This window comes from Microtus oregoni, unplaced genomic scaffold (assembly GCF_018167655.1).
Source record: "Microtus oregoni isolate MIOR12 unplaced genomic scaffold, Mior012 000063F_ref0000156, whole genome shotgun sequence".
In the NCBI taxonomy this organism is placed as follows: domain Eukaryota; kingdom Metazoa; phylum Chordata; class Mammalia; order Rodentia; family Cricetidae; genus Microtus; species Microtus oregoni.
The window spans coordinates 7803070-7829583 of record NW_024543873.1 but is presented as its reverse complement, the minus strand read 5'-3'; positions in this window follow the sequence as shown (position 1 = coordinate 7829583).

Below are 26514 nucleotides of genomic sequence, written 5' to 3'. Positions count from 1 at the left end.
ACAGAAAATTCAAAAGTTATTTTCCCTCATGACCACAGGCTTCTGTGGTGTAATTCATAAAACTCCCAGTTGGAGCATCCCTAGCCTAAACAAACAAAGAGCCAGACAGCCTTGAATCAGTCCAGATGATTTACACTATTTTACACATGACCCTCTTTCTTCTAGTATCTTTGTTGGGCTGCTGGACAAGTTCTATGTTCACAACACCTGCATGAAAAGAAAGGGAAGAAAAGAAGTAAAAGTCAGATTGGCCTCTATGAGTTATTACTTTTAGTATCTCCACAAATCTTGAGAGGGGTGTTGAAACAGGATAGCGAAAAGAGAATTAAACAGCTGAATCTAGTGAGAAGTGGGGATTTTTCTGGCTTGCTATCAATATCAAGTTCCCTGGTGCCTATTTCCCTTAGCAATTTCATTCAAAGCACAGACTGACTTCTATTTTGTTTTCTTTCTTGCTAATCAAGTAGGAACAATGTTTGACAGTACAACAATGGACTTGGACATTCATAAGCCACAAAAAAGAGCACTGCTAACAGGTTCGAATTCCAGTGCTGTCAATCTGCCGTCTACACAGGTTGCCTGACCTAAAATATGTTACTTCAATTTTGCTATCACTAGTATGAGAATGATAATGATGTTTAACCCAAAGGTTTCTTGTGTATAAGATAACACTCGTCAAATGCGTGAAACAGTGCCTGTCACAGGGTAAAACACATGGCTTCGTAAGCTTAGTTATTTTTAAGTTCTCACTCTTCTTAACTGCTTGTAAGAACTTTATCACAGGATTCTACTTTATCCTAGTTATGTTTGCTCTTGAAATTGCAGGCTTCCTTCCCTCAACTAAGGCATTTATTACTGTTCCTTACAACAGAGAGTCTTCAACTAGTTGCTCTTCGAATTAAAGTGGATTTCGAAAGATGTACAAAACAGACATTATGATGTCAGTAACTCAGGAGCACCTCCTCTTGCTGTGTTTTCTTTTCAAATGAGACTTTGCAAAAGAGCCCAGAGTCTTAACCAAGAATTTAAGCCCAAAAGTATACTTTGAGCTGGTAGCACAAAACTCTGACTGTCGGTGGAAACCAGGAAAGAAAAGGGTCCTATCCCTGGTATTTGTTTAGAACCACGCATTTATCTAGTTTTCACATTAATCCTTGTAGATCCCAGGATGTGAGTCACCTTCCTTTTGTTCTTTCTTGTTCTTTGTCTTTCCTAATCATGTTTCAACCTGCTTCTTTATCTTCAAGCATGCCTGCTTTCTATTCATTTTTTTGCACCTTACCTCCTTTCAAAAGAACAGACACAATTCCATCTATCCAAATCATGGTTTCCTCCCTTCTAGGTGACCTTTACATATGTCCTCTCTGTCCAAACTGTGCCATATGCAGACCAGAGGAATCCAAAAGAGCCTGAATCCTGTTAGGTGCTCAAGAAGTTGTGGCAGATGAAATGCATGTTGAATTCCCTTATGAATTTTTAGAGAAATAGTATAAATGTGAAAAATATGTTTCATAGATAAGAACAAATTCCACATCTGCTGTATGCAGCATAAGTTACTGGACCCCAGAGATGCAGAGTAGTCTAAGAGCTCCAGTTGCCTGCTCTCTTGGTGAGAAGACAGAATTGGACACAGCAACAAAAGGAAAGCTGCATCACTTATGTCAACCAGAGAGCATTATTCAAGTAGATCAGCAAGCAAAAACAATCACCAAGGGTGAGTCATTAGAGAATACTTTTCCAAGGAAGTGGAACTTAATAAGATCTTAAGGGAAACTATAGTTTAGTGAAACAGCAAATACGAGTAGGGTGTGTAAGGCATTCCAGACTGGGGAGCAGTGTGCACAGAGGCGTGGTGCCAGAAATGTCTGTAGGTTGTTTAGAAATAATGACGGCACTGATGAACAACCTCTGAGAGGTAAAGTTCTAGAAAAAACTTGGAGGCAAATCTAAGGGATTTTTATTGAATTCTGTGGCTCTTTCACAAAACCCTGAGGCTTTACTGTCGAGATTGGGAAGGAGAAATGTAGATTAGTTGGAGGGGTGCACTGAGCAGGCCAGGAACTAGGGTTGTCGTTTCCAGTTCAACCAGATGCATCACCTTTTTTTTTTTTCTTCATGTTTGTTCTGTTGGAGGACTGTGTAAGGAACTGTAAAAGAAAGTCTTCTATTTAGAAAATAAAACAAGTTATTTGCAAAGGATAATTTTAAACAAAAAACACTCAAGAGCTTTGAGCAAAGAGTATCAGGATCCTAGAACTTAAATCTCATTTAGTATACAACTAAATTAGAAATCCAATTTAAATATTCTCTTTCCTTAAACCATTCTTTTGGTTTCAGTGTGGGTGTCATTCATCTATTGCTCCAGCATTTAGAGACTGATCCAGGAAGATGGTGAGTTCAAGACAAGCCTGCAGTACATTGCAAACCATTTTCTCTCTCAGGAGATCACTTCCTACGCATATCCCCAGCAGCACAGTCATTAAGGACAACATTGAATAAATGGGACCTCCTGAAACTGAGAAGCTTCTGTAAAGCAAAGGACACTGTCACTAAGACAAAAAGGCAACCCACTGACTGGGAGAAGATCTTCACCAATCCCGCAACAGACAAAGGTCTGATCTCCAAAATTTATAAAGAACTCAAGAAACTAGACTTTAAAATGCTAATTAACCCAGTTAAAAAAATGGGACACTGAACTGAACAGAGAATTCTCAACAGAAGAAATTCAAACGACCAAAAGACACTTAAGATCATGCTCATCCTCCTTGGTGATCAGGAAAATACAAATCAAAACAACTTTGAGATACCATGTTACACCTTTCAGAATGGCTAAAATCAAAAACACCAATGATAGCCTTTGCTGGAGTGGTTGTGGAGGAAGGGGCATACTCATCCATTGCTGGTGGGAATGCAAACTTGTGCAACCACTTTGGAAAGCAGTGTGGCGATTTCTCAGGAAATTCGGGATCAACCTACACCAAGATCCAGTAATACCACTCTTAGGAATATACCCAAGAGATGCCCTATTATATGACAAAAGCACTTGTTCAACTATGTTCGTAGCAGCATTATTTGTAATAGCCAGAACCTGGAAACAACCTAGATGCCCTTCAATGGAAGAATGGATGAAGAAAGTGTGGAATATATACATATTAGAGTACTACTCAGCGGTAAAAAACAATGACTTCGTGAATTTTGCATGCAAATGGTTGGAAATAGAAAACACTATCCTGAGTGAGGTATTCCAGGCCCAAAACAGATGAACATGGGATGTACTCACTCATAATTGGTTTCTAGCTATAAATAAAGGACATTGAGCATATAATTTGTGATCGTAGAGAAGCTAAATAAGAAGGTGAACCCAAAGAAAAACATATAGTCATCCGCCTGGATATGGGAAGTAGACAAGATTGCAGGGCAAAACCTGGGAACTTGGGGGTGAGGTAGCATGGGGCTAAGGGGAAATGGGGTGAGAAACGTGAGAAGGGGAGAATTGGGGGAGCTTGGGGGAATGGGATGGTTGGGATAAAGGAAGGGTGGACATGGGAGCAGAGAAATATATATCCTAATTAAGGGAGCCATCTTAGGGGTGGCAAGAGACTTGACTCTAGAGTGGCTCGCAGGTGTCCAGGGAGATGTTCCCAGCTAGTACCTTGAGCAACTGAGGAGAGGGAACCTGAAATGACCCTATCCCATAGCCATACTGATGAATATCTTGGATATCACCTTAGAATCTTCATCTGGCAATGCATCGAGATAGAGACAGAGACCCAAATTGGAGCACTGGACTGAGCTCTTAGGATCCAAATGAGGAGCAGAAGGAGGGAAAACATGAGCAAGGAAGTCAGGACCACGAGGGGTGAACCCACCCACTGTGACAGTGGAACTGATCTATTGGGAGCTCACCAAAGCCAGCGGGACTGGGACTGAATAAGCATGGGATGAAACCGGACTTTCTGAACGTGGTGGACAATGAAGTCTGAATAGAAGCAAAGGACAATGGCACTAGGTCTCGATCCTAATATATGAACTGGCTTTGTGGAAACCTAGCCTGTTTGGATGCTCACCTTCCTGGTCCTGGATAGAAGTGGGAGGACCTTGGACTTCCCGCAGGGCACGGAATCTGGACAGCTCTTCATTCTTGAGAGGGAGGGAGAATGGAATGGGGGGGGAGGGGGAGAGGGGGAGGGGAGTGGGGGAAGGGGCGATGTGTGCGAGGAGGGGGAGGGAATTGGGAAACGGGGAGGAGGCGGAAAGATTTTTTTTTTTGCAACAACTAAAAAAAATTTAAAAATTACTACTTTCAGGATAGAGAAACCATAACTTTGTAAGATATATATATATTGGGTTTCACAAAATTTGATGGGAAAATAATATATTGGCATGTTCTCTGATGTCTAATTATAGCTTAGCATTGCTTCCACTATAAATGTAGGTAAGAAACCTCCGTTGCATTATCATAAGAACACACATGTTTCATGCCATTTCAAGCTTATTAAAGTTTTTAAAGATTTTAGTGACAATTCAGTGTAAATCCTTTTCTATGAGATCTTATAAACTTTATTTCATTCATTTAAAGCAATAGAAGTTCTCTTATGATCTTTTAAAAAAGATTCCAAGGCACAAGTCAATATTATGAAATGTTACATTATATTTTTGAAGTTATTTTCTATTGACATAAAATCTATCTTCCTCTACTATCTTCCCATTGTTCCTATTTTTACTTTGGGCAGGTAGATGGAGCAAATTCCATGCTACTTTCACGTTATAATCCACCAAATATTTGAAGACAGCTATCACATGTCTATGGACTTTTCTTTTCTAACTAGCAAGCTGTGTTTCTTCTTCTGTATCTATAAAGATACAGCAATAAGTCATTTCAGCATTAAGCCGCAGGTTCTGCAATATGTTCCACCTGATCCATATTCTTCCATCTTCCTCTTCAAGCATAGTCACAGTACCAGAGCAAACACCTAGAAAAGAAAACTTAAATACACAAATAAGAATCTGTCACTATAGTCTCAGTAACTCCTGTTGACAAGTTAATACTGTAACTTAAGTAAGCTGATTGCAATATAATCAATGTGGTCATTTAGTCTTCTCCCTTATAAACACCTGGGGCCAAGAAGAGATGAGTCTATTGAAGGTAGAAGTACCATATAGTACTTATATAGGGCTGGGCAGGGCTGAATTTGTATTTACTTCTGCAGACTAGCCAGATGACTTTGACAAAATCACTTATTGTGGAAACATGGGTCGCCTCTTTGGTAAACAAGTTGTAAAAATAATACATACTTCATAAGTCTTGTTCATTGCATCAGGTGATGTTTGTGACATGCTTACCACAGTGGCTGCTATATTCCTGTTAATGTCAATCAAAGCAAAATAAGAATTACACTCATCATGATCTCACTTGGGTTGTGCACACCTCTCTCTGATCTTTATTTCAACTTGGTTTCACTTCCTCTTCCTGGATAAAGAATTCAAATGTGTCATCAAGTCTCACTTTTCTCACTGAATGGTCTGAAAAAGAAGCTCCTCCTTGTCAGACAGACTGTGTCTTTCATGTCTGAAAGAAGGGTAAATAAGCAAACCAACACTGAACATGATTTCTACCTAAGTTTTCTATGTGCAGCTGTGCTGGTAGTTGTCAAACATGAGATCCTGGTGCTGTATCCTAAATGATTAACCTCCTTCTAGTTTATCTGAACAATCTCTCCTTTGGCCATGAGTGTGAAAGGGAGAGGTTATGTAATATTTTATATTTTTAACTTATAAAATAGCCTCTTTTTCAAATCAATTATATGAACCAATTAATTAATCTATATATTCCTACCTCTTAAGGTCTTAAAAGACAAATTCTAAGAACAAAACCCAGAGCTGGGCAGAGGAGGAGATAGAATGAGAAAGTCTCTGAAAAATACAGAAATGGGGACAATTATGAAATGCTTTAGCCAGGCACTGGTGACACAAGCCTTTAATCCAAGCACTTGAGATAAACAGCCAGGTAGATATCTCTGAGTTCAAGGCCAGCCTGGTCTGTACAGAGAGAGTTCTAGGACAGCTAGGGCTACACGGAGAAACCCTGTCTTGAAACACCAAAATATAAATAAATAAAAATAAAATGAATAAAGAAATAAAAAAGAAGAGAAGGAATGGAGAGAGGAAGAGAGAAAGGAAGGAAGGAGGGAAGAAAGGAAGGAAAGGAGGGAAAAAGGGAGGGAGAGAGGAAGGAAGAAAGAAAGGAAGGAAGGAAGGAAGAAGGAAGGAAGGAAGCAGGAAGGAAGGAAGGAAGGAAGCAGGAAGGAAGGAAGGAAGGAAGGAAGGAAGGAAGGAAGGAAGGAAAAGACTTTATACAGTTACTTTTGACCTGTATAGTATTACTTCAAGGCAACAAATTTTCTAGGTTCAAATTTCATCATACAAGGAATTATATTTCTTATTTTCTTTGAAACTTCATTGAGTCATAATCATATGCTTGCATTTCATAGGGTCCTGGGTTTTTGTGTAGAAATCTAGCATTCTCTGGACTTCCACCATTTGGCATCCAGAATCTCAGTTTTCCACCATCGCCCTTTGATTTTCTGGACAGAGCAGTCATAGCCGTGTCTTCTCTTTCAGGGTTGCACGTCTTCCATAATGGCTAACACAGTTCTGAAGACATTTTCTATGTGCAGGAAAAGTTTTTATAGCCCTTATAATCCATCAGAAAAGAGCTGGATGATCCTTTAGGACTAATGTTTGGCTACTTCTTGAGATGAGAGTGTGGAAATAGCATAAGTATTAAAGGGGAAAGGTGTAGACAAGTGTCCAGTCTCCAAAATCCACCCAAGGCTTTACTGGGGATAGGAATAAAGCAAATATAAAGAAACTTATATGTATTATGGCAAGCATTATGACCTTGAGTTATGCTTCTATGGACTTTTGTTTAAAGTTCAAAATATGTATAATTTTTTTATTTAAATTTTTTTTCATTTTACATACTAACCTCAGTTCGAACTCCCTCCCTTTCTCCTGCCCCTCCCATTCTACCCCCATCCACGCCTCAGAGAAAGTAAGGTCTTCCTTGGGGAGCCAACAAAGTCTGGCATACCAAGTTGAGGCAGGATCACCACCCCCATCAAAGCTGAGCAAGGTATTGTATTATAGGGAATGGGCTCAAAAAAAAAAACAGTTTATGTACCTGAGATAAGTCCTAGTCCCTCTGCCAACCCCCAACAGATCAAGCCACAGAACTGTCACCCATATTCAGAGGGGTTAGTTCAGTCCCATGCAGGTTCCCCATCTTTGAGTCTAGAGTCCCTGAGTTCCCACTAGCTCTGGTCAGTTATCTCTGTGATTTTCCCCACTATGATCTTGATCCCCCTTGCTCATGTGATCCCTCCTCTCACTCTTCAACTGAACTCCAGGAGTTCAGCCCTTTGCTTGGCTGTGGATCACTGCATCTGCTTCCATCAGATAAAAAGGAGAACCCTAACAGTGACAAATATGGAGGGCCCCAGGAACGGGAAATGAATAAAATTCTAACTAAAGTTTACTTCCACTCCTTTTTATCTCAATTCTTAATTATCTTTATTTATTTTTTCACTCCCTCTTCTTTTTTTTTTTTTTTTTTTTTTTGGTTTGTCGAGACAGGGTTTCTCTGTAGTTTTGGAGCCTGTCCTGGAACTAGCTCTTGTAGACCACCGCCCGGCCCCTCTTCCCTTTTCATGCCACAACTCACTCAAATACTAAGTGATATTTACATAGCTTAACATGAAAATCTATCCTTTATGAACACCCAAATTGTTTTCATTCCTTTATCTTCTCTCTTGAAACATATATGTCCTTTTATGTGCAAAACTTAAGGCACTGATGAAAAGGCAGCAGTTTGATTTAAAAAAAGAAAAAAAAACATGTTGTAGTACATTTGGGGAGCTTGTTGTGTCTTTAAATAGATTTATTAGCTTAGCAAATTGACTCAAATCCTTTTAAGAAAGACTTATTGGAAGCCATCAACCCTTATCTTCAAGAAGAATCCTTCTGTGTTGATTCCTTCTTGGTGTTTGAGTCTCATTCGATGATTATTAGCTGGGGTTACTTTTACTTCCCCATATGTGGTTGTATCATTGAGTACACATAGGAATTTCCTAACCTAGGCAAAAAACTTTGGACTCATTAAATGAGAAATGTTTGTTCAGTGTAGAATATATTACATAAGCTTTTATGTATGATAACAATAAGCCTTTAGCAAACACAAGTAAGAGCATACATAAGGAAAAAGCTGAATGCAAAGGAGTCTAGAAAGCTATATGTTACCCAAGGAAGCATAGAAGACATTTGGGATGTCTCTTCTAGTCATGCAGGGATGGATTCTCGAAGAAGGTAGGCCTCTCAAGATCCCAAGACTTCAAGACTGAAAAGTACTGGGAATATTCCTGGCATGTGGTATGGCCTGGGAAGGAGAATCAGGGGTGAAAGTAACTTATTTGGATTTGCAAAAATGAACAACTCCTTTTGCCAAACATGTTTTTTCCCTCAGTGTTCAAATTAGAAGAGGAAATGCAATCCATATGGTTTGGACGCACTAATGCCCAATTATGAAGAGCTTCAAGACATTTTCTAACTTCTCAAGGTTTTAAGCCCTTTTCCTCCCTAAAGAACAGGAAGTCTTAATTTTCCTAGCTTAAGGGAACTTGCAAATGCAAACTATTTATGTTGGACTTTAATATGAGGGTTCATGATTTTTAAGTCAGACAGATTGGTTATAATCCACTGTCAAAACTGCTGCCAGTGATGTGTCTCTCTGCCCTCTGTGTGGTATATTTCAGAGCAATTCTGACTTGATTTTCATCTTGAAATCGAAGAGAACATATTTTGAAAGAAGAAAATGCAGGAGGGTTAGAATTTATAGAGGGATTATGATGGTTCCAGCTCAGTTAGTTATACAGCTGAACAAATCAACACCATATGCTAACATAGCATTTTTATTATTATTCTTTACATCTGCAGGAGAGAGGAATCTCTGAATATGTTGCTAAACAAGGACACATCTGATTTTTAGCCCTTATCTAATCACTTGGATATGAGAAAATGTTTGCAATTAAAACTGAGTTTTTTTGTTATTATTAACTTTCCTCTGACATGCCCCAAATTTTACATTTTTATTTGGTTCAGCAAAAAAAATATTGCCTTATACCTATAAATACAGTTCATTATTTCTACCATAGTTAATAAGAAGGATACTATTTTCTTTCATTTGTTTGTTTTTGTGAAGTTTTCTTTGTTTTTTATTGATATTTATTGAGCTCTACATTTTTCTCTGCTTCCCTCCCTCCCTTTCCCTTCCCCTTCAACCCTCTCCCAAGGTCCCTATGCTCCCAATTTACTCAGAAGATCTTGGCTTTTTCTACTTCCCATGTAGATTAGATCTATGTATGTTCCTCTTAGGGACCTCATTGTTGTCTAGGTTCTCTGGAATTGTGGTTTGTGAGCTGATTTTCTTTGCTTTATGTTTAAAAACCACGTATGAGGAGAGTATATGTGATAATTGTCTTTCAGCGTCTGGGTTACCTCACTCAAAATTATGTTTTCTAGCTCCTAACTTAAATCCAAAATGGAATCACAGTTTGTTTTATTAACCCTGGGTACTGAGTATTAGTAATGATCCTCACATGGACACCAACCAACAAAATAGTTAAATGTGGATTTGTTCCATTCAATTACACAATGTAAACATATATCAGAAAAGATTATATTAACTCCCATAAATTTGTACAATATGTGTCAATTAAAAATAAAACTCTTGGCCCTGTGTGTAGCTCAGTGGTTAGGCACTTGCATACCATAAGGAAAACTCTGGGTTCTATCCTCAGTACTAAATAAATAAATAAATATTGAAATTATGTGTGTGGGGGTGTGTGTAAAAAAAGAGATGTGAGGATGCTGGAGAATATGTGGTGTGCTCAGAGTCCAAAAGAGCAAGTCAGACCCCTTAAAACAACCAGCTTCTTAAGTGGGGTGTAGATGTTGATTTTCCTGATTACATAGTCAGTACTCTGAACCATTGAGCTATCTCACATTTTTAAAGTTTTTAAAAGACTATAGAAAGATATGTACATATATAATTGCATATATAATTCTAATTTATTCTTGACTCTCCTCAACTTCCACTGTCTCTGACGCTTCCAATGTGGAAACTACAGTTAACAACGGGTCAACCAAATTTGGGAAGTTTTGAGCACAGAAAATATGGTGGTCATAGTAAAATATAAAAAGTCATATTTTCTCACTCTTCTCTGTTTTCTCAGTCACTTTGAAGTTCAAATAAGGAAGTTTATTTTCTTTTATCCGTACATTTCAAGCCTCTGTGTGTCTGACTATCCTAAGAGAGACATTTTCATCTTTCATATTAAAGTGGCTGAGTCCAGCCACTCCATCTGTACCCAGATAGTTTCTATCATAATTAGAACTACTGCCACAGCCACTATGAAACGTCTCTGCTTACGTTAACTTAAGGGATTATTTTCTTAGAACAGTCCTAGTGCTAATACTCTTGGTGAGGTTAAATTATGAAGTATGGGGGCTGGCACATTCTGGTTGAGGAAGAAAGACTGGTATTAATAGAAAGGCTGCCAAATTAGAGACTTTGCATGATTGAAGTAATATCAAATGTGAACAGAATGGGATTTAAGTCATTTACCCATAAGAACACCTTTTCTAGTTTATATCTACAATGTTGCTCCAAAGTTTTATGTCTTAAAGACTAGTGGCCATTTTGGTTCTTTTCGGAGGTTGTGGAAAAAAAATTCTAAGAGATGGGACTTAGTGACAGGTTGGAGGTCATTGAGAGTCTGTTCTTGGGAATAGTCCCCTGGTTTCCTTCCTCTTTCTCTTTCCCAATTTGATCATGAGCTGAACAGTTTTGTCACATGTTCCTGCCATGATTTTCCTAAAGCTTTCCCCATCGGGGACTGGAAAGCAGCTGACCAAGTGTGGACACAAAGCTCCAGCACTGTGAGACAAAGTAAACATTGCCTTTTTCAAGTTGATTATCTCAGGTATTTGTTATAACAACAGAAAGCTACTGGCACACAATCATACAAGGAAGATCCTGTTTTTATTTCCATGAGAAAATGTACTCTCAGAGTGGTTCAGTCACCTCCTAAAGTTGACATTACTAGTTAGATGTAAATATGGAAAAGAAACACAGGTATATCTGATCCATATCTAGTGTCCTTCGTTTTATTTTACACTGTCTGACATGGCAATCTGTTGTGAATATTTTGAAAGCTGACACAGTTAAAAAAAAAAAAACATGGCTTCATTTCCCTCCATCACCCCTTTCAGGATAGAATTATTTTTTGTCTGGTGTAATTAATGTGTTGTTTTTTTAGTTAATTGTCATACAGTTTTGAACAAGGAACTTAACTTATGTGAGGTATAATGTTTTTTATCAATGAAACAAAGATAATTCTTTAGAGTATTTACAAATATTAAATAAAATCATGTGTGTATTTTATATACGTGGGAAAATGTATTGTCCTTCTGGAACTTAGATACACCTGGGAGTCCATCATAATCCAGAAATCTATTCTTGCTTAAAATAAGACAATGCCTGAAAGATATAATATACTTAGAAATACTTCAGAAGTGTGGAGCAAAGAAAGTATTTCTGCATTTAGTCATTGATACAGGTATTATTTTACTCTGGTAGTTCTTTCTAGAGCCTTGAATTTAGCAGGAAAATAGACAACACATTTAAATTCATCATTTTGTTAACACAGGCCAAGAGCCAAAGTGTAACTGAACAACTATTTCTTTGAATACAATTCCAAGATCCAGCTAAGTTAGTTGAGGCTATTAAGTTAGGAAATTATTTATTTAAATAGCATGCCTATACATGTACTTTCTGTGTAGTGCTAAGACAAGAAGGTAGATGAAAAAATAAAGCACTATTCCTATATTCAAGAAAGTAGTACATAAAACTAAAGAGCTTAGTAAGATCTAAACAATGAGAAAATTTCAATTTTGTTTTATTTAATTTTTCTTTCTCATATAAAACATCCATAGCTATCCCTCCTCCCAATCCTCCCCACCTCCACTGTCTCTCAGATCCACTGTTCCTCCATTTCCCTTCAGAGGAGTTTTAAGATGTAATAAAGGAGTAGGACATCACGATAAGCCATTGAAGTTTTAAACAAAGGTGTGGCATAATCAGATTAGTGTTTTACAAGGATCACTACTTATAGTATAAAGAATAAATTGTCAAAAGAAAAAGGCTGACCCAGGCAGACCAGTCAGAAAGACATTGCAATAATTTGTGAGATGATGACAAACTGGATGAAGTTATCAGCAACGGGCACATAGAAAATGATATCACACACTCCATGTGCAAAGACTTTTTATCTTATTGGTAAGACAGAAAGGCATTAGGGAAGTAATTTTCAGGAAATGCAGGAGCAAAGTCTCAAAACCTTCACAAGGGAATGGAAATCCCATAGCAAGTCCATTCCCATAGCCTATACTGACTATATAAAACAGGTCTTCAAAGACCCATGTATGGGATTTTGGGTGGTTGGCTGATTAGTTGATCTGATTGTTTTAAGATGGAATCCCACTATATAGTCTTGGCTAGCCTGAAGTTCACTATATAGACCATGTTAGCCTTGAATTCACAGAGGCCCACTTGCTTCTATCTCCCAAGTGCTTCTATCTTCCAAGATTATTATTGGTAGCATTCACCTCAAAACCCAGAATATTGTTGTTTCTTAAACATGATTAATTGTATAGTTTTTTTTTATGAAAGTGTGCACACTTTATGCAAAAGAATGGTAAAGAAGAAGCAGAAGAAGACAAAGACCAAGAAGAAAAGGAGAAGAAGAAGGGGACAAGGAGGAAGGAGAAGAAGAAGTGGAGAAGGAGGAGAAGATTATGAAGGAGCATTAGTTTTCATTTGACTCCTCTCCTTTTAATATGGCTGAAGGCTTAAGAAACGCAGAATTTCACATCCTTTCCTTAAGCCTTTCTTTTCATTGATTTGCTAACACCATTAAGAATAAAGAATGCAAAAGAATTTAAGACACTATGGCCTGAGTTCTTCATAGGTGCTCTATGCATTAGTTTGGAAGAATAGGTAGAAAAGGGTGTGAGGCATAAGATATACCCCTTGCTCTCAGGATGTTCATATTCCAGTTAAAAAGGCCCAGATAATAAACACCCTATAATCACAAAACAAGAAGTAATAAAGTAGGGCATGAACTAAAAGTGTCATAAAAGTCTAAAGATTGAGCTCAAGATGGGCTGATGACTTTGGAGAAGGAATTTGAAGTATGCATAAAATTTGAATTACTAGAGAAGAAAAGGAAGTTTTACCAGACAGTAGTAATGATGGGGAGTGTACCTAAGACATACATACTGGGGGTTATAGCAATAAAAAAAGTTATAAACAAGGAAATACTTGTTCATCTTCTACAGTAAGGAGCAGAAATATTGGTACCAGAGGCTAGAGTAAATAGAGTAGGAAGAGAGATAACTAAGTACAAGTATGAAATAAGATGAGAAAAAAAGACTCTATCAATCTAAACCACAGTAGAGTATGAATTACTAAAAATAATTTATGGTAGAGGAAAAACTGCTAAGAGAAAGAATTTTGTATATTTCCAGCAGAGAGGAATATAGATGGTTGAGACAACAGAAATACTACTAACTGTTTTGATCACTATACATCACGTCTAGGCATTGCAATAGCATACTGTATCTCAGGAATATCACTCCTACTATTTGTTAACCAACAGAAAAATGTTTCAAAGTTCAAGACTTGAAAGCTAAAATAAAGGCAATAAAGGAAACTCAAACTGAGAGAATTCTGGAAATGGAAAATTTGAGTAAATAATCAAGAACTACAGATGTGAGCATAAACAACAGAACACAACAGATTGAAAAGAGAATCTCAGTTATTGAAGATATGGCAGTAAAAATTGATTCATCTGTCAAATAAAATGTTAAATTCAACAAACACTTAACACAAAACATCCAGAAAATCCGGGACACCATGAAAAGATCAAACCTGAGAATACTAGGAATAGAAGAAGAAGAACTCCAGCTCAAAGTCACAGAAAATATATATACAACAAAATCATAGAAGAAAACTTTCTCAACCTAAAGAAGAACATGCCTATGAAAGTAAAATAAGCTTAAAGAACACCAAATAAACTGGACCAAGCTAAAGTCTCCTAGCCACATGATAATCAAAACACTAATAATACAGAATAAAGAATATTAAAAGCTGTAAAGAAAAAAGAACTAATATCATGTAAAGACAGACCTATCAGAATTAGACTCAACTTCTTAGTGGAAACAGTAAAAGTGAGAAGGTCCCGGACAGACATTCTGCAGACACTAAGAGACCACAGATAAAAGCCCAGGCTACTATACCAACAAATCCAGCTCTACAGAAAGTACTAGAAGGAAACCTCCAAACAAAGGAAGCTAACTATACCCACAGGCAATAGATAATCCCACACCAGCAACACCCAAAGAAGGAAAATACATATATAATATCACCAATAACAATAAAACAAAAAATAAGAGGTACCAACCATCACTAGTTATTAATATCTTTTAATATCTACGATCTCAATTAAATACAACCAATATAAAAATACAGGTTAGCAAAATGGATATGAAAACAAGATTTATCCTTCTGTTGCATACAAGAAACAAACCACAACTTTAAAAGCAGACATTACCTAAAAGTAAAATGTTGAGAAAAGATTTTCCAATCAAATGACCCAAGAAACAAGCTGGTGTAGCTATCCTAATAGCTAACAAAATAGACTTCAAAATAAAATTACTAAAAAAAATGGAGGAGAACATTTTTTATTCATCACAAGAAAAAATCCATAAAAATGATATCTCAATTCTGAACATCTATGCCCAAATATAATGGCACCCATATTTGTTAAAGAAACATCACTACAGCATAAATCACACATCAAACCCCACATACTAATGGTGGGAGACTTTATCATCCCATTCTCACTATTGGACAGGAATACTAGACAGAAACTTAACAGAGAAATAGAGGAACAAACAGAAGCTACAATTCAAATGGGTTTAACAGATATCTATAGAACATTTCACCCAAACACAAAAGAATATACCTTCTTCCCAGAACCTCACGAAACCTTCTATAAAATTGACCACATACTCGGTAACAAAGCAAACTGCAACAGATACAAAAAAAAAGGAATAATTCCCTGTATCTTTTTGGATCACCATGGCTTAAAGTTATAATTCAACAACAACACTAATTGCAGAAAGCCTACAAACTCATGGAAATTGAACAATGCTCAACTGAATCATCCTTGGGTCAAGAAAGAAATATATAAAAAAAAATTGAAGATTTCCTAAAATTCAATGAAAATGAATATAAACATACCCAAACTTATGGGACACTTTAAAAGCATTGTTAAGAGGAAAGTTCATAACACTAAGCGGCTACATAAAGAACTTGGAGAAATTTCACACTAACAGCTTAACGGCACACATTATAGCTCTAGATAAAAAAAGAAGCAAATTCACTCAGAAGGAGTAGATGACCAGAAATAATCAAACTGAGGGCTGAAATCAATAAAAAGGAAACAAAGAGAGCAACACAAAGAATCAATGAGACAAAGAGTTGGTTCTTTGAGAAAATCAACAAGATAAAAAAAACCCTTATGCAAACTAACCAAAAGGCAAAGAGAGAGAGCACACAAATTAACAAAATCAAAATTGAAAAGAGGGGACATAACAACAGACACTGAAGAAATCCAGAGAATCATTGGGTCATACTTCAAAACCCTTTACTTCAAAAAATTGAAAAATTAAAAGGACATGGACAATTTTCCATATAGGTACCACATACCAAAATTTAATCAAGAGCAGATAAACAATTTAAATAGGCCTATAATCCCTAAGGAAATAAAAGCAGTAATCAAAATTCTCTCTCCCCCCCCCAAAAAAAAATATAAACCAGGGCCAGATGAGAGGAGTTGAAGGGGAGAAGGATGTATGAATGCTGTAAATAGAGTGTGTACATATGAGATTCTTCAAAACAACAAAAAAATTAAATTAAAAAATAATATAATGTAAATTATATGTCAATACTTGTTATGATATATATTTGAAAAGTTTGTGTATCAATATACAAAATTTGATTTTTTTTTTGCCAGTATTTTCTTTTCACACTTAAATGAGTGTGAAGATATAGAACCTATGGGTGTGGAGGAAGGACTTTAGCAAGTATTTGATAAATACTTGTTGAATCTTCTTAAATGTACATGGAGAAGGTCATTACATAGTGGTAAAATAGAAAATCCCACAGAAACTACAATGTAACCCTCAAGACAGATCACAGGTCAGAAACATGATACGGCAGAGTCATTCCTCGGTTCAAGCTCAACCTCTTCCATAAAATACAACACATTCTACTTGGGATCAATCATTCCTCCAGCTCAACCATCATTGATCTCCTTCTGATATCCTTAAATTAGTTTCCATTTATAATACATTAGCTTAAGTTCATGTCTTCCTGACCATTCTGTATGTTTCCTTTTCATTTAAATCAGGACAGAGACAGATTCTTTAGTATTTAACTGAGAATTTCAGTTCATGTGATCATATTCACATGAGTGAAGCCGCATCCAAAAGTACAAGAGCAGCTAAGCTTCCATGTGTTTTGCCAGTCCAAATGAGTCATGACTTCCCTTAAGGACATGAATTCCAGTATATTTTGATGTAATTATGAAAAGCGGAAGAGAGGCGAAAACCCTAGGATCCAAAAACAGTATTATGGAGCTCCTGAGAAATACATTCAGGTATTGTTAAAAGCACTGGACTAGAAATAGGAAGTTGAGAGATTTGTGTGGCATAGCATTAATACTCCTGTCTGGTATAATCACATCAGAACTGTTTTATAATTGCTTAGAGCATTGGAGTAGAGTTTGTGAATTTCACATTGATCTGACATGATCTAATCTGGGCCAAGAATACTATGTCAGTAGTATTTAGAAGACTGCATCTTTATTTTCATTAAAGGGCCAAAAAATTACACAACATATAACAAGCTAAAATTGCAGCCAATGAAGTCATAAATTTCACATTTTATCTGAACTATGTAAAGATGGTGTGTTTTATCTCACATTCCACTTTCCTTAGCTTATTTCTTAACTGACAAATGAACATATAAAATTGTATGCATTTAGGTGGTACCATATGATATTTTGATGATATGTGTACATTGTGCATTATTCAAATCAGTTTAAACATTTCTGTCTCTTGAAATACTGATCATTTCATTATGGTGAAAGGATTGACTATCCTTTCTTCTGACTTGTCAAACTATTTGCAATATTATTACCATCTATAGAATTTTTAACACGAGAGAGACCATGGGGACTGGGGGGATAGTTCAGTCAGTAAGGCGACTGCCATGTAAACAAGAAGACCTGAATTCAGATCCTCAGCAACCATGTAAAAGTTAGATGAAATAATACGTACCTGTAACATCAACACTAGGGAAGCAGAGATAGGCAGATCCTTGGTGCTCAGGGCCCAACAAGCCTAGTTGAATCAGTAAACACCAGATACAGGGAGATATCCCAGACCCATCTCAAAAATATAAGATGGTGAGCAATTAAAGGAGATACTCCTGGGACTGGGGAGATGAGCATGTACTTAAGAGCATAGGCTGCTCTTCCAAGGGACCCAGGTTCAATTCTCAGCACCCACCTGACAGTTTGCAATTGTCCGTAACTCCAGTTTCAAGGAATTTGACAACTTCAAACAGAATATATACAGGCAAAACACCAGGGCACATTAAATAAATATTTTTTTTAAAAAAAAAAGACACCCCAATGTTAACCTCTGGCTTCCATACTACAAACTCTCTCTCTCTCTCTCTCTCTCTCTCTCTCTCTCTCACACACACACACACACACACACACACACACACACACCAGGCACATAGGCTCAATCCCACATGAATATTTACCTGCACACTAGAGTCATTAAAAAAGACAAAAGGCATTGACCATGTGGAATCATGGCACTTCCTTTATGTGCTTTTATGCTAAATTAAATAACTTATGAAAATACATGGAATGCTATTTGTCTTAGGGAATGAGCTCTTTGAATACGAATATTATTGCTTTGATCATATTTGAAATAATTTAGCAATCTATTTCATTTCATTAAACACCAGTTGTGATTGGAGAACAATTTATTATTTTTGCTTTCAAATCAAGTGTTCTTGGAAATGTATTTCTATTTTATATAGAATTGAATTCACATTATTTTACATTCTAAAAATTCTAAAAATTAGGGACCTTTATCTTTTATAATAGCTAATAGACTATTGAAAAGACAAGTTTCAAAAAATCTATGATTTAAAACTGTTTTTATTGCTTCTGGCAGTATGTTATTAAGGAATAGCCCAAAGTGTTGAGTAACAGAATATGAACGTGGTCCACCGACATATAATAAGGAAGATGTTGTTGAAATCTTCATGGAAAAAAAAGGGAGCTTCTGTGGAGGGAGATGTTGTTTTCTTCTGAGATGCAGCCCCATGTTTCAGCAGACAGACCTCCACCCATGCACATGCTGGCAGCACTAACTGAACTCTGTGGGTTTTAATTTGGGAGAGAGAATTCTTTAGGAGGTAAGGAAAATTATGCAAGAAAGAAGGGTGCCTGCATTGGATCAAAACACATCATATACATCTATGGAATTTTCACAAAAAAGTTTGGGGAAATGTCAGTTTATGTCACATAAACTGAAGTTATAGTTTCCTCATGTTTTCTAGGTACTATACTTTGCAATGAACAGTAAAATAGCTTGAAGATATCTCTAGGTTGGTTTTCAACTTATCATTACTGTTTCACATTTCAAGTTTGTAAGCTGCTTAAAAATAAATATGAGGAATGCTGGTTTTTCTGTGGGATAATTTACTTTGTGCTATTCTCCTTGAATATGTAGTTCACTCTCTTTGAAATAAATGCAGTTCATTCTCTTAGAAACATTTTTTAAAATCAAAACTACTGTTGTTCAAGATGTTTAAAATTTTTATTATGCTTTATATTTTATTTACATGTTTCTTTAGCAATTTGGAAGCTTATATATTCAACTTTAAAAGATATGTAAATTAGGTCAGACATAATGACATGGTGCATGCTTGTAATTCTCAGGTACTTGAGAGAGAACTTTTGAGAGCAGTGTGGAAACCTAGTGCAATGGAAACTTCTGGAATCTATGAAGGTAATCCTAGTGAGGACTCCTAGTAAAGGGATACAGAGTCTCAACTAGCTTTTTTTTGTAGCCAGGCAAATTTTCTAGTTGTGGGACTGGGTTGCACTTGCTTGCATTGTTGGCCTAGGGCATCCCATGGAAATCTTTAAACAACCAAGGCTGATGCTAAGATAGAGGGTTGCTCTCTGAAAACTAACAGCGAGGACCCATTGCCAAGGATAACAGTCACACAGCTCATTGAACCTAGAGGTTGAGCTGGTGCCTACATGGAGTCTTCAGCCTTCTACATTCTAGTCTCTTTGGTGCGGAAAGAGAACCTGGATACCAATTAATCCTCAAAACCCTTCACCTACAATATGTACTATCTGCAAGATATGCTGGGTCAATGGTGGTACAAAACACATGGGAGTAACCAATCAATGTCTGTTTTAATTTGAGGTTTATGCCAGAAGAGGGAACCTAAGCTCTACACTGCCTGGATCATCAAAAATCAAAGATTGGATAGCCCAGAGACCTAGGGTAGAACCAAACATGATTTGTCAAAAAAAATCAATGAAATTCTTTCTAATGATATTCTGCTATACTCACAGATTGGTGTCTTGTACAGTCATCATAAGAGAGGCTTCTTCCAACAGCACACTAGAGCACCAGCAGAGACCCACATTCAGACATTGTGCTGACAGTCTAATTGGAGGTCTCCATTGAGTCTCTCCCCTTGTAGATGAGGAGCCCCATGGAAGAGAAGGAAAAAAGATTTCAGGAGCGAGAGGGAACTGGAGTACACCAGCAGAACATGGCTCATTGAATCAAATAAGCAGAGCTCACATGGGCCTACAGAAATCAAAGAGACATGGTGCAGACCAGGTCAATCATTTTTGTATATGTTATGACTGTTAGCTTGATGATTTTGTGAGACTCCTTACAGTGGGAGCAGGTGTGTCACTGAATTTCTTGTCTGCTCTTAGGATTTTTTTCCTTCTATTGGGTTGCCTTGTTCAGTATGAGGGCTTTTTCCTTGTCTTATTGCATTCCACTTTGTCATGTTTGAAAAAAACAAAAATAATTTATTTTTGATGCATCTTTTCACACCATAAACTTATAGGCATTTTGTGGATCTTTTGTGAGGAGTAAAGGGTTGAGGTGGGGTCTAAAATAGGCCAGGCTGACCTTGAACTCTAGCTGACCATGAACTTGAACTTGAACCTCTGGTCACACTACCTCTACCCCCCATGTGCTAAGATTACAGGCATGCACCGCCAGGCCTCATCTGCATCCTTTCCCTTTACTATCCACAGATAAAGTAGAACACAACTGACTGGTAAACTTGGCTTTAAAATGTAGCTGTATTATTATCTTGGTTCTGTCATTTTTATCTCTTGAAAATAAGCCTGCCCACAGAAGAGCATGGCTTATCTTGCGTTCCTTAATGACAGAGGTTAGACGAGGGTTTATAGGTGAAAGAAAAGGGCGGTCCCAATCTAATCCATCTAAGCCTGGGTGAGTACATTTACCTAATTCTGGAGACGAGTTAGCAGGCTCTAGAGTTTAGTAGATCTACAGTCAAATCCTCAAACTAGATGCTACTGTCAATAATGTTGATATCTAGGTACCAAGATTTGTGTCTTGTATAGTCTCAAGCCCTAGGATAGAAGAGAGGTACATTTATTTGGTACCTTTCCTTTCTTCTTCTGGGGAGTACAACAAGGAAGAAGAATGGTTTCTTCCTTAAATATAAATTTAAAACACACAAGAGAGAGGTCGATCTGAAGTACCATAGTCATGTCTTTATTTTTTTTTCTTTAGCATATGTTGCAACGTTGCAACTAAGGGTCATCTTCACATTTATTAGTAGGATATTAGCATTTGATACTGGAATGCTCTTCACAATGAATGGTGCCAAATTTTTTTCTAGGGAATTGGGAGGAAAGCCAAATCAATGAAACAGCTGAGGAAAGGTTGATATACAAGAAAAATTAATGTTCACAATTTGGAAATGGACTGGAATGGCACACAAGATTTGGCGTCCAAAAAGAATTCTCTCTTTCATGATTAAAAGAACATTTTGAAACAGAACCAAACACAAATACAATGCTAAATAGAATTCAGATGGTCACCTTCGAACCCTAAGGAGAGTGAAAAGCAGCACTCTTCATTTTACTTTATTTCTTTAGATTTATTTACCTCATTCATGTGCATGAGTGTTTTGTAGCATGAATGTATGGACACCACGTGCATGCCTGGTACAGGAGGAGTTCAAAAGAGGGGACCATTTCCCATGTAAGTGGAGTTATGGATGTTTGTAGGCTTCCATGTGGGTGCTGGGAATTGAACCCCAGAACTCTGTAAGAGCAAAAGCTCTTAATCGTTGAGGCATCTCTTCAGTCTCTAAGTTTTAATTATTGGTAAGATAAAGACAATAGTATGAAACTGTTTTAAATTCTTTAGTACTAGTTTAATGCTAAATAGTTTTAATAATAAATGTCTTGAGTTCTCCTCTGGCCTCTGTATACTTGGGTACACATAAGCACATGCACCTGCACGCATATGTATTTTATACACACACTACACTTACACAAGTTTTGAGAAGTTGAATTGTTTGTTATATAAAATCATGCTTATCTTTTATAGATTCATTTTATTATTTCTAAAGTGTGTGTGTGTGTGTGTGTGTGTGTAATATATAGCATACACATGTGAGTACACAAAGGCATGAGCCTATATAGGCCAGAGGTGCTAGAGCTACACTCAGGTTTTCTGCAGGAGGATATGAACCTTTAACCACTGAGCCATTTTCCTAGTTTGTATTTAGATTTTTAAAAATGTATGTAACTCAAAAAAATTAAATCAGGATTTTGAAAGATATGTACGCACATATGATCATAGAAAGATTTCTTACAAAAGCCAAATGATAAAAGTAACTGAGAGATGAAAGCAAAAAAGAAAATTATAGTATGTACAAACAATGGAACATTGACGAACCCTAAAATGAAAGAACATTGTGACACATGCTTCAACGTGATGAACCTAAAGAAAATTAAACAAAGTAAACTAATTCAGTCACAAATCAGAACACGGTATTGTTCCACTGTAGCCAGTATCTATAGTAGTTAGATTCATTGAAACACAATATATAATAGTAGTTTCTAGGAATAAACAGAATTATGTAAAATGAAGAAATCTGTGACTAGATGACTAAGATTTTAGAATGATATGATTATACTTGATACCACTGAGCTATATGCTTCAAAATTATTGCAATTATATATATATATGTGTGTGTGTGTGTGTATACACTTATATATATATGTGTGTGTGTATATATATATATATATGTTGTATATATGTATTTATATTTTACCGTGAATAGAGTTTCTCTAAAAATTCTACCAAACACTTTTCAAAAGTAGTTGCACTTACTCACATTTCATCTCTCATATATGACATTTTCTATTGTTTCATATTCTTATGAGAACTTGATAGCACTTGCCCACTTAATTTTAACCATAATAATTAATGTAGTGATATTGGTTTATCCTTCCATTCTGTATTTCCCTAATGGTTGATGATGTTGAGCACTGAAAAGTTTTGTACTCATTTATATAAGCTTTTAACTGTGTTTTAGGCTGTTAACTCTTGTCTGTGTGTTTTTGTTGAACACTTTTCTTCTTTATTTGTAAGAATACTTTATATATTCCAGATATGCTATTTGTTACATTAATGTGGAAGGAGAGAATCAACCCCTCAATGTTCTCCTCTAACCTCCAGAGTGCACACATCCACCCATGCTTACTCACACACATTACACACATATATGCACTAATAAACTAATTATAAATATCAATCAAATAATAAACAAATAATTAACTAGAAATTGGTGATATAATTAAAAACTAGTAATAAATTAATTTTAAATTAGATAGTTTGTTGGTTGGTTTTAAAATGAAAAACTTCTAGGAGATGCAGCAACCAAGCCTGGATGTCAAATAGCTAGGCGAAATGAGGAAACAAGACGGGATGCCAAAAGGATGGCTGTAGTGTACAGCCTACTCTTGCTGCCTCCTACTTCACACTGTTAACATGAGATCATAGCCATAAACTGTTAGACGGACATGGTGCCTCAGTTGCTCTATATGAAAGAACATCCACCATCTGTAAAATTTCTAGCCTTTATAGTTTGCTTGTACCTTCCTCTTTCATATATGCCCTCAATATTTCAGGCTCCTAAAGATTAAATAACTTGTAAATGAACCCTTCTCTGGCTTTCCTCAAGTTAATCCACACAGATAAATACTTATGATGTCTAAACATTGACCTAGACCTAAGATCTCTGGGTTCTAACCCTGGCATGAAAGAATTAAGCAAAGCTATAAGATGTCATCTACTCAGTGTTTTCCTTGACTTCATCTCAACTGATGAGATGCAATCGCTAAGTCACAAATCTTTCTCAAGGTCATCTATCCTTTCCATCAATACAACTTTCTGCGTTAGAGAATCCTTTAAAAATTACACAATCTCTGGCATCCTATGGTTGAAATGCTCTTCTTCCCCTAGTTCAGCATGAAAACTTAACCTTTAAATTCTAGTTTAGCTTTCTTTATATCCTACCTAATGTCGTAGAGTTCCAAAATTCTTTGGTCATAACTGTAACCTAACATTAACAACATTCTACTTTGCTGTGACTGTTCACAAGTTTTTATCCCTTATGAAGCTCTAAGACAAAATCTATACCTTATTCCTTTCTTTATCCCTGGTATCCAACCTTCTATCATGTATGTAACAGAACACAAATGCCTACTTAATGGATAGAAAGAGAATTGGGCAAAAGCACACGGTCTTATACATATTCCAACTTCACCCTCCTATAGCAATATTATATTGCTAATTAATTTCCATACTCTAGTTAATTCATTCCATGAATTTGTTTTTATTTTCAAGAAATACATATAATCTACAATCTCAAATTTATACATTGGCAAATCAACATTATTAGATACACTAGCATTGTTCTGTAGCTGACCACACTCTCCAGAATTTCTTACCTTGCAAGACAGAAATGCTATACCTATTCAACAGCTTCTCGTGTTCTCACCGCCATTCTCCTTTTTGTCACTTGGAATTTGAGGACTCAGGTACTCCGTAAACATGGAACCAAGAGGAAGTTGTCATTTTGTGCTCCTACTAATCTATTTTTAAACTCCAGAATTGCAGCATTACTAAAGAGTTTTTCAAACAAAAATGCTGAAGTTTCTTCTGTCAGGACATCTTCAAGTTTCCCTAAGGAGCTCCTTAGTTGAGGGGATAATGTGCATTTTCTTAATGGACAGTTTCCAGATCCCTAGAGAAAAAGACAATACAACAGCTGGCATTGCCTGGGAGAAGAAATTCCAGTTAAGATATGTAAGCTTTTCAATTGTGCTGTTCTGTGGGAAAAAACAAACAAGTGTCAAAGAAGACAGTAAGCAAATTAAAGAAATACCAGAAACATGATTGCAACCATTCAGGAGTAAATGGTTATGTCATCCTTAAAATACTGTTTTACTAAAGAAAAGTTAAAGTTTGTATATAGTTTTCCATGGTGGAGAGAACTAAAAATGGAATATTTGTGATGGTCAAATTTTCCAAATACAATACTATCTAATACTTATATTAAATATCCAAACATGTAAAATTAACAAGGTGGATTCAAGCCATCAGCCACAAAATATTAAAGTCTCATGCTGCTAACAATAAAAGCAATAACTTCCTGGTTACCGATAATAGCTGCATAACCTGACTTCTACATATCCATTCACAACATCTGCTACTATTAAATTCTTTTTTTACTGTTCAGCCTTCAGTAGTGACTGTGAAGAAAAATTTAGGATCATTGAATTTTTTTGTCCACTTAACCTGAGATTTTTATATTCTTGGTTTATTTGTTTGTAGGAGGGTCTCATTCTACCCTCACTTACTTAAAACTTGCTATGTAACAAAGGCTGGTCTTAAAATCCTGATACTCCTGACTCTACCTCCCAAATTCTTGGATTACAGATGTGTGCCACTGTGCCAGCTTAATCGGTTTATTTAATATACTCTGTCACAGCACTTTATGTGCTATACAATTTTCTAAATATTTTACATATGCTAACTAATCTAGATAACATAATAATCAAATGAGGAAGACATTATTATGCTATCACGAACTAATTACTATATTGGCACAATTTTGCTGATGATGAAACTGAAGAACAGAAATTGAGTCCAATTTTTCAAGGTTCCACAGTTAGGAAGTGATAGGCACTATAGTGCTCCACTGTAGCTTGCATGTGAAAATCTAGAACTTCCCTCAAGCTAGTCTCTGAGCCTCAATTTCCTCATAAAGAAAAAGAAAATCATCATTCGTCCAACAAATATTTATCATCAACCCAATAAATATTTATCAAAGACTTATTAGGTACTAAAAGATACATACAAAACAGTGAACATAATAAACTTTGGTTTTGTTTTAATGGACCTCAGTATCCTATGGAATAAGATGTTTCTGAATATTTGAGAGATGATGAATGTAAGATTTATACAATAGTGTTCAACATATTGCAGGGACTCAGTAATTATTATTATTAAAGCAAAGAGCTTTAACTTTACCCAAATGGTCCATGCAAGAAGTATATGAAACAGACATCATCAATACTTAGTAAATATGGATACTATTTTATCCAATGTGCCATGATTAAGGTATGAGAAGTTAGAAACTGCAGTAGATTCATTTCAGTGATATATTTGAGTGGTTTCATCATTTCAGTACTAAAGATAATTCAAAATTGTTAAGAAATTGTATGTTAGTTATTATAAACCCATGAACATTATACAAAAACATTAATATGTATTCCTGTATATTTTTTCATTATTGAGTGACAAGGATTGTTGTAATAAGAGTGGCTACATTCCTGACACGCAGCCGCCCACACAGCTAGCTTTATACCTGAAATAATTACACGGAAACTGTATTCTTTTAAACACTGCCTGGCCCATTAGGTCCAGCCTCTTATTGGCTAGCTCTTACATATTGATCTAACCCATTTCTAATAATCTGTATAGCCCACGAGGTGGTTTACTAGGAAAGATCTTAACCTGCGTCTGTGTCGGGTGGGAGAATCATGGCGACTCTCTGACTCGGCTTCTTTCTCCCAGAATTCTGTTCTGTCTACTCCGCCGACCTAATTTCCTGTCCTATTAGGGCTAAGGCAGTCTCTTTATTTAACCAAT